We start from the raw sequence: 8,996 nt of genomic DNA on the forward strand, positions 1-8,996 counted from the left end.
CTGAGTGCCTTCTACCCAACCAGGTACTAGAAGATAAAAATGAGAAAAACACCTCCCCAGCTCTCTCGTGATGGCTCCTCTCCTAGAGAAAGGTAGGTCTTTTGTTTTTTTCTCTCTCTCTCTTTCTTTCTAAGAAAAATAAACTCATTCACTGCTTAGGTGTGAATTCTTGAAATGACTCTGTATATGAGTCCTGAGCGAAGGACCCTTTTCCTGAGATTGAACAGAAATAGCATTCACCCAGGGGGGGAAATCAGCTCACCACAGCCTTACCAACGTGTATCTCATTTCAGCAGCCTCAAACCCAAAAGGAAGGGGAAATGCACTGAGGTGAAGGCATTTTATCTGGAATATATGAGGCCAGAGTGAGATGCAGCTGCTAAAAGAAATAACAAACTTCTGCTGAAGCAATATCTTATGTCTCAAAAATAATAATGCTAGTGGACTGACCAGATTCAGGGGGGATCATGTTTTCAAGAAAGACACTGGAAAGCTTGGAGAACAATAGGGGAGTGAGAAGGCTTGGCTCCATCACCAAGTTCCTTCACAGGAACTGAGGCTAAGCAGATATTTTGCGAAAGAACCAGTTATAAGTTATAAGGTGACATGTTTAATTCCAATTTAAGAAAAGATAGTCTAACAGCCGAGATCTTCAAGAAAGCAGGCTGCTTTGAAGGAAAGTATCCTTCCTTGGGAAAACTGGAGCCAGAGTGGGGATCCAAAGAGAATGTCTATCATTCACCGTAGGGCAGGGGTGCCTGGCTGACTCAGTTGGAAGCGCAAGCAACTCTTGATCTCTGGGTGTTAGTTCGAGCCCCATGTGGGGTGTAGAGATGACTAAAAATAAATAAACTTTTAATTAAAAGTACTGAAGAAGAGTTTCCTGAATTAGTTGTGCTGTGGTTTGAGAGATACGGTGAAGCAAATATATTCATCCAGAGAGGAGCTGGCTGACTAGTCACAGGCTGATTTTATGTTGGAGGGAGTCACTATCCTCTGTAGTCTGGTCCTCAACTTTCTTGAGCTTGGAACTCACTTATGTCAATGCATCAGATTTGTGGGACTGACTCATATTAAACAAACTCATAAGAAGAAGATGTATAAACCAGACCATTACTTATTAATTTGCAATGGAGAGGCTATAGCAAAGATGATTCAGCAATCTGATTATTAACCAGAAGTTTGCTTGTTGAGCACTAAATTGAATTGCAGCTCATGGTGGGCTAATCTTCCTCATTCGGGTTTTAGAGGAGTGAGTTCTCTATTTCCTTCCAAAGAGTAAACCTCTCCAGTCACTGCAAAGCCTGTGTACGCCAGAGTCAGTGTCTCCAGCCTCTGGAGGCTTGTGTTCTCGAGGCCCAGTGTACAGATGTCCTCAGATCCCCTTCTTTCACATGCTTTTTCTTTAAGTCAAGTGGAATAAAATTAATTGGGCTTAAGCTTTCTCATTTACAACCACATCTCAGACATACCTGCTTGCTTGAGATTATATTCAAGTCACCCAGATCCAATGTGGGGTGTTCCCGAAACTCTTCTGTTGCAGGAATGTTGTGAATGCCCCGAAGCCCACACCCTGAAATGTAGAGGCAGAGAGCCGGCTGGATGGCTCCCACGGGCTCTTAGAGATTTACCGGGTGGCACCAGCCTGGACGAATTTGCCAGAGTCCGGGGTTGGGTCTTGGGCAACATCTGGGTCAGCAACCACACTAGAGGTGGAAGGCACAAAGAGCTCAAAGAGACAGATCCACGTAAGCCAGAATGCCACTTTATTAATTTGCAACAAGAAACTGACTCAGGCAGACGGGCATGCTCATGTCTGCCCATCTAGCCTTGTCTTTCTATACACAAGTCACATGGGAAGTCAAATTATCATCAGGGTGCTTGGTAATGTAAACCAGAGTAGAAGGAGTTTGTCATAGGATTGGAATGTTTGACGGTATTGGTTTTTTGTAACCTAATGTGTCTGTCTTCATAATAGGCATATACACTTGTCACGTGGAAGAATCTAAGAGCCTAACTGCTTTCCTCTCCCCTGCCAATTTCTGGCATTTTTAGTGTCTCTTTCCGCTTAGCAAATATTTATTGAGTGTCTACTATGCGTTGTAGAATAAAGAATTTGTGCCAGGTTCCTGGCATGGAGCTTGTAAAAGCCTTGAAATTTCCCGGGTGATAGAAATGTCATAGTTACTCATGAGCTTTCTGGATGACACTTGAGTTTTGCTAGCGAGGTGACTCTCGGAGGTCTCCTTGGTAGCTTCAGGAAGGGAGCTGGTCACCAGAAGGACCAACCATGCAATTAGAGAGGCAGAACTTCGCGCCCACCTGACCTCCAAGGAGGGAAAAGAGGCTGTAGATTGGGTTCAGTTGTATGGCCAATGACTTAATCCATCTGGCCTACGTAAGGAAATCCCAGTGAAAACTCCGTGAGCTTCCTGGTTGGTGATGTGCTAGGGGAGTGATGTTCCCTAATCCGTGGAAAGAGCACACAGAAGCTATGCATTTGGGACTTTTCAGATCTCTTCCTATATGTCTCTTCGTGTAGCTGGTCCTGATTTGTCTCCTGTATCATAAAATTGTGATCGTTAAGTGTAATGCTTTCCTGAGTTCTGTGCTTGGTTACAGAAAATTAGCACCCCTGAGGGAATCAAGAGAACCCCCGGGTCTGCAGCCAGGCGGTAGGAAATAGGAGCAGTATTGCTGTGGGGCGCCCCCTTTAAACAGTGGGGTCTGCACTAATTCTGGGTGGTTACGGCCAGAACTGAACTCTAGTCCACCAGCTGGCATCAAAATACTATATTCCGGGCACTGTTTTAGGAGCCAGAAATCTCAGTCACACTCATCCTTCGACAAGAGTACAATATTTGCTTTGTTTCCCATGCGGTAGATCGTGGTCACGATTTCAGGACCATCTTGATGGCAAGCAGTGTCTCCCCAGATTCTTCAGACTTTCAAAGACAACCCCGAGGTTTAGTCCCACAGGGACCGGACTGATCCTGGGATGTTAGGACATCGATCCTCCCCTCACGTGGCTCACAGTCTCCTGTGGAAAATAACATTCAATTACAGCATTGAGCGCAATTATTAAGAAGATGTACCTGTTAGAGAGAAAGGGGAGGCCACGTAAAGGTGGCTGGAGAAGCCACGTAAACTCTGGTTTGAAAAATGACTGCGGGGGGCACCTGGGTGGCTCAGTGGGTTAAGGCTTCTGCCTTCAGCTCAGGTCATGATCCCAGGGTCCTGGGATCGAGCCCCGCGTTGGGCTCTCTGCTCAGCAGGGAGACTGCTTCCTCTTCTCTCTCTCTCTCTCTCTGCCTTCCTCTCTGCCTGCTTGTGGTCTCTGTCGAATAAATAAATAAAATCTTAAAAAAAAAAAAATGACTGCGGTTCACAGTCTCAACCAAGGAGGACGGGCGCTGCAGGCCGACAGCAGCACATGCGGCTGGGGAGGTGTGAGCGATCCTGAGTCCACCCAGGCCCCAGAAGCATGATGCCACCCAAGGGAAGCCACCCCCCCCCAAAGCAGAAAGTGCTGGAAAGCCTCAGTGCCCTATGGGCAAACTCTCCCACAGACAACGGTGAGTCCAGGAGAAGTGAGTAGCTGGGTTTTTGTGTGTTTTTGTTTTTTTTTTTTTTTAACTCTTATGCTGTATTTTCCTATTACTCTACATTATTGTAACGGAACATTTGGAAAATAAAAGGGTAGACACGAGAACTATAGAATATAGGCCTCGCTTCACTACCACTACACCTCCCCATCCTTACAACATCTCCATATATTTCTTCCCCAGCTCCTTCTTGGCTATCGTTGTTACACGGGGGTGGGCAGTGTCTACACTGCTTCAGATCCTGTGTTGTTCGGATGACACCGTGACAAAAAGGCTTCCCCATTTATGTTTTGTGCGTATAGTTTTTGGATCCAGCTCTTATTCAATTAAAACTGTTCAAAATACTATTAAAAACTCTTTGTGGGGGCACCTGGATGGCTCAGTGGGTTAAAGCCTCTGCCTTCAGCTCGGGTCATGATCCCAGGGTCCTGGGATCAAGCCCCACATTGGGCTCTCTGCTCGGCAGGAAGCCTGCTTCCTCCTCTCTCTCTGCCTGCCTCTGCCTACTTGTGATCTCCGTCTGTCAAAAAAAAAAAAAAAAAAACTGTTTGTGGGGCACCTGGGTGACTCAGTGGGTTAAGCCTCTGCCTTCAGCTCAGGTCATGATCCCGGGTCCTAGGATGGAGCCCCATGCCTGGCTCTTTGCTCAGCAGGGAGTCTGCTTCCCCCCTCACTCTCTCTGCCTGCCTCTCTGCCTGCTTGTGAACTCTTTCTGTCAAATAAATAAATAATAAAATCTTAAAAAAAAAAAAAAAAAACCTCTTTGTAAATGTGAAATCTCCTAACTGCATAATACGTTGTCATTTGGACAAACCCTAAGTTATGAACATTTCAGGCTGTTCACAATCGTAACTATTGTAAACCTTTCTGTGTTCCCATCATTTGAGGAATGGATATATTGTGACATACTGGAATACTACAGAGCAGGGTTTTGGTTTGTTTTTGTTTTTCTAAGATTTTTATTTTATTTTATTTTTATTATTTTTAAAGATTTTATTTATTTGACAGAGTGAGATCACAAGTAGGCAGAGAGGCAGGCAGAGAGAGAGAGGAGGAAGCAGGCTCCCGCCAAGCAGAGAGCCCGACGCAGAACTTGATCCCAGGACCCTGAGATCACGACCCGAGGCGAAGGCAAGGCCTAACCCACTGAGCCACCCAGGCGCCCAAGATTTTATTTTTATGTGATCTCTACACCCACAATGGGGCTTGAACTTACAACCTGGAGATCAGGAGTTGCATGCTTTCCCAACTGAGCCAGCCAGATGTCCCCAGAGCAGGGGTTCTTGGCCTCAGCACTACTAACATTGAGCCTGAGATGATTCTTTGTTGTGCACTGCAGGATTGTGACCAGTTTCCCCCTTTCCCCCACCTTACCCACTGGGTACCAGTAGTGCCTTCTACCTCCAACTGTCTTCCAGCAATGCCAAATGTCTCCTGGGGACAAAATTGTGAACCACATTTGTTGCCATAAACCAAGGAAGATAAATGAGTTGCAATTACAAAAGCAAAATATAGATCAGTCTCATAAAAATGATCCCAAGTAAAAAAAGTCTGACACAAAACACCATATACTCTGTAATTTCATTTCTGTAGGTTCATAAATAGACAAAACTAATTCAGTGTGCAAAAGGTCAGGATATTCTTGGGAGTTGGTACTGGAAAGAGTGTGGCAGGGGCTGGGTGGTGGTTTCTGAGGTGTTGGAGTGTTCTATTGTTTGACCTAATAATTTTTGATATCTTGCATAAGAAATGTTACTAGTTTATATCAGTCAAATCTGTTGGCTGCTTTTATGTGATATTTTCCATCCCTTTATAAAATCCTTTAAAATGTATATAAATAATACATATTCTTTGCAGAATAGATAGTATAAAAGAAAAAAAGAAAAATCAACAACAATCTTATTATCTAGAAAGAACTACAATGGATATTTTGGTGTATCAGTTTCCTGACTTTTTTCTACACATATATGTGCATGTAAATATGTTACATAGTTTCTTTTTTTTTTAAGTTTTTTATTTATTCATTTGACAGAGAGAGAGAGAGAGATCACAAGAAGGCAGAGAGGCAGGCAGAGAGAGAGGAGGAAGCAGGCTCCCCGCCAAGCAGAGAGCCCGATGCGGGGCTCGATTCCAGGACCCTGGGATCTTGACCCGAGCCGAAGGCAGAGGCTTAACCCACTGAGCCACCCAGGCGCCCCACATAGTTTCTTTATATAAAAGTGGGAGCATGGTATATAGATACTTTTAAAATGGTTTTTAAGGGGCACCTGGGTGGCTCAGTGGGTTAAGCCTCTGTCTTCAGTTCAGGTCATGATCCCAGGGTCCTGGGATCGAATCCTGCGTCGGGCTCTCTGCTCAGCAGGAAGCTTGCTTCCCCGTCTCTCTCTGCCTGCTTCTCTGCCTACTTGTGATCTCTCGCTATCAAATAAATAAATAAAATCTTAAAAAAAAAAAAAGATGGTTTTTAAAATGTTAATGAGGGGCACTTGGGTGATTCAGTGAAGCCAGCTCAGGTCATGATTCCAGGGTCATGATTACTCTGCCCCTTCCCCCTGCCTATGAGCTGTGGCTCTCCATCTCAAATAAATAAATAAAATCTTTTTAAAAAAATGTTAACGATAGGGGCGCCTGGGTGGCTCAGTGGATTGAGCCTCTGCCTTCGGCTCGGGTCATGATCCCGGGATCGTGGGATCGAGCCCCACATGGGGCTCTCTGCTTGGTGGGGAGCCTGCTTCCTCCCTCTCTCTCTGCCTGCCTCTCTACATGCTTGTGATTTCTGTCTGTCAAATAAGTAAATAAAATCTAAAAAAAAATGTTAATAGTAGAGCGCCTGGGTAGCTCAGTGGGTTAAGCCTCTGCCTTCCGCTGGGGTCATGATCCCAGGGTCCTGGGATCAACCTCACCTTGGGCTCTCTCCTCAGCAGGGAGCCTGCTTCTCCCTCTCTCTCTGCCTGCCTCTCTGTCTACTTGTGATCTCTCTCTCTGTCAAACAAATAAATAAAATCTTTAAAAAAATATTAATGATACATTAACATTTTTCTGTTTCATTCAGTACATGATTCCATCATATGTACGTATGTACATATGTATTTAGAATATTTTTTAAAGATTTTTTATTTTTACGTAATCTCTATGCCCAATGTGGAGTTTGAACTCATGATCCCAAGATCAAGAATCCCATGCTCTTCTGACTGAGCCAGCCAGGTCATTTTTAATGACTGGAAATGACTCCCATGGTCATTTTTTAATGACTGAATTCCTAGACATTATATTGCTGGGCCAAATATATTATAATTTCAGTGTTTTTGCTACATATTGCTAATTTGTCCCCCAAATACATTGTACCAGTTCACACTGACCAGCAAACAATGTAGGTATGTAATAATAATAATACTTCTCTACATTGGGATATCAAATTATTATTATTTGATATCCTTGCTGTTCCAAAAAATTTTATTTCTTTTTAAAAGGGTTTCTGGAGTGCCTGGCTGGCTCAGTCAGAGGAGCATATTAGACTCTTGATCTTTGGGGTTGTGACTTTGAGCCCTACACTGGGCGTAAAGATAACTTAAAAATAAAAATCTTAAAAAAAAAGAAAGAAAGAAATGTTTTAATTTGCATTTCTTTAATTGCTGGTGACATTGTAGACTTTCTCATGGATTTATTGGCCATTTGTATTTCTTCTTTGGCTAAGTGCCTGTTCTTAGTTTTTGTCTTAGTCTTTGTCTTAGAATCTTAACTCTTTGTCCATTATATATATTGCAGATATTTCCTCACAAAATTTTATTGATTTTTAACCTGTTAGTGATTTATTGGCTATCAAATTTTTAAATTTTGTACAGTAAAATCCATCAGTCTTTTGTTTAACAACGTCCCCAGTGTCTTTGTGTCATGCTTAGACATTCTCCAACTCAAAATTATGTATATAATTTTGAATATATATCAGCTTCTATTTTTCTAGTGCTTATAGTTAAAACTTGATTCCATCTGGAATTTATTTGGATACATAGTATGAGGTAAGAATCTATTTTTTTCTAAAATAGCTAGAAAGTTGTCTAACCCATTTGCCAAATAAATCAATCCTTTCCTAAATTTGAGATGTTACCTTTGACATAAACAGTATTAACTTCTAAAAAATTTAGGTCTATTTCTAGATTTTCTCTTACTCCCTCTGTCTACTCCATGTTTATATTCAGACATTGTTATAATTAGAGTAATTATAACACACCTTTCTTTTTAAAAATTGCCTATCGTAGTGTTTTGTTTTCCCTAGCGTACTCTGCTAAATTTTAAAAATTCTGTTGGATGTTTGAATTTACATTAAATGGATAGGTTTATTTGTAAAGGAATTGACAGTTGTCCCATATTTTCTTTCTGTCCATGAAAATGGCATATCTCTATATTTCTTTGAGTCTTCTTTCCCCCATTAGGATATTATCATTTTCTTGATCTAAGCTCTAAACACATCTTTATGTTAAATTTATTTCCTGGGTATTTTTTTTTTAAGATTATTTATTTATTTATTTGACAGACAGAGATCACAAGTAGGCGGAGAGACAGGCAGAGAGAAAGGAGGAAGCAGGGTCCCTGATGAGCAGAGAGCCTGATACAGGGCTCGATCCCAGGACCCTGGGATCATGACCTGACCCGAAGGCAGAGGCTTAACCCACTGAGCCACCCAGGTGTGCCAGGTATTTTGTATTTTTGATGTAATGTAGAAAAGATCTTTTTGTCTTTTATATTTTCTAACTGCTTTTGGTAGATGTATAGAAAAGCTACTAATTTGTATATCCATACATTTTGTATATCCCAATTTGTGTATTTCTCAAAATATTCCAAACTATCTTTTTTTTTCAAGTTTTTATTCATTTATTTTAAGTTATCTCTACACCCCACATGGGGCTTGAACTTATGACCCTGAGAACAAGAGCCACACGCTCTTCCCTGAGCCAGCCAGGCATACCTCAAACTATTTTCAACGGGGTTTTCCCAAAGGAAACTGTGTAATCTAAAAAATATTTTGCCTCCTCTTCCCAAACCTTTAACTTTTTTATTGCATTGACGAGAACTTTCCAAACCTTGTTGAATAATATCAATCAGTCATCACCTTTGTTTTACTAATATTTCCTCATGTATAGAGAATATCTCAAATGTTTCATTAAAAAAATATTTTATTTATTTATTTGAGAGAAAGAGAGCATACACAAAAGAGCAGGGGGAGGGAGAAGCAGACTCCCTATTGAGCAGAGAGCCCTACAAGGGTCTCGACCCCGAGACCCTGGGATCATGACCTGAGCTGAAGGTAGATGTTTAACTAACTGAGCCAGCCACCCAGGCACCCCACAATTACTTACTTACTTATTTATTTTTAAGAGATTTTATTTATTTGAT

Source organism: Enhydra lutris, unplaced genomic scaffold (assembly GCF_002288905.1).
Source record: "Enhydra lutris kenyoni isolate GAN:26980312 unplaced genomic scaffold, ASM228890v2 scaffoldscaffold57, whole genome shotgun sequence".
In the NCBI taxonomy this organism is placed as follows: Eukaryota; Metazoa; Chordata; class Mammalia; order Carnivora; family Mustelidae; genus Enhydra; species Enhydra lutris.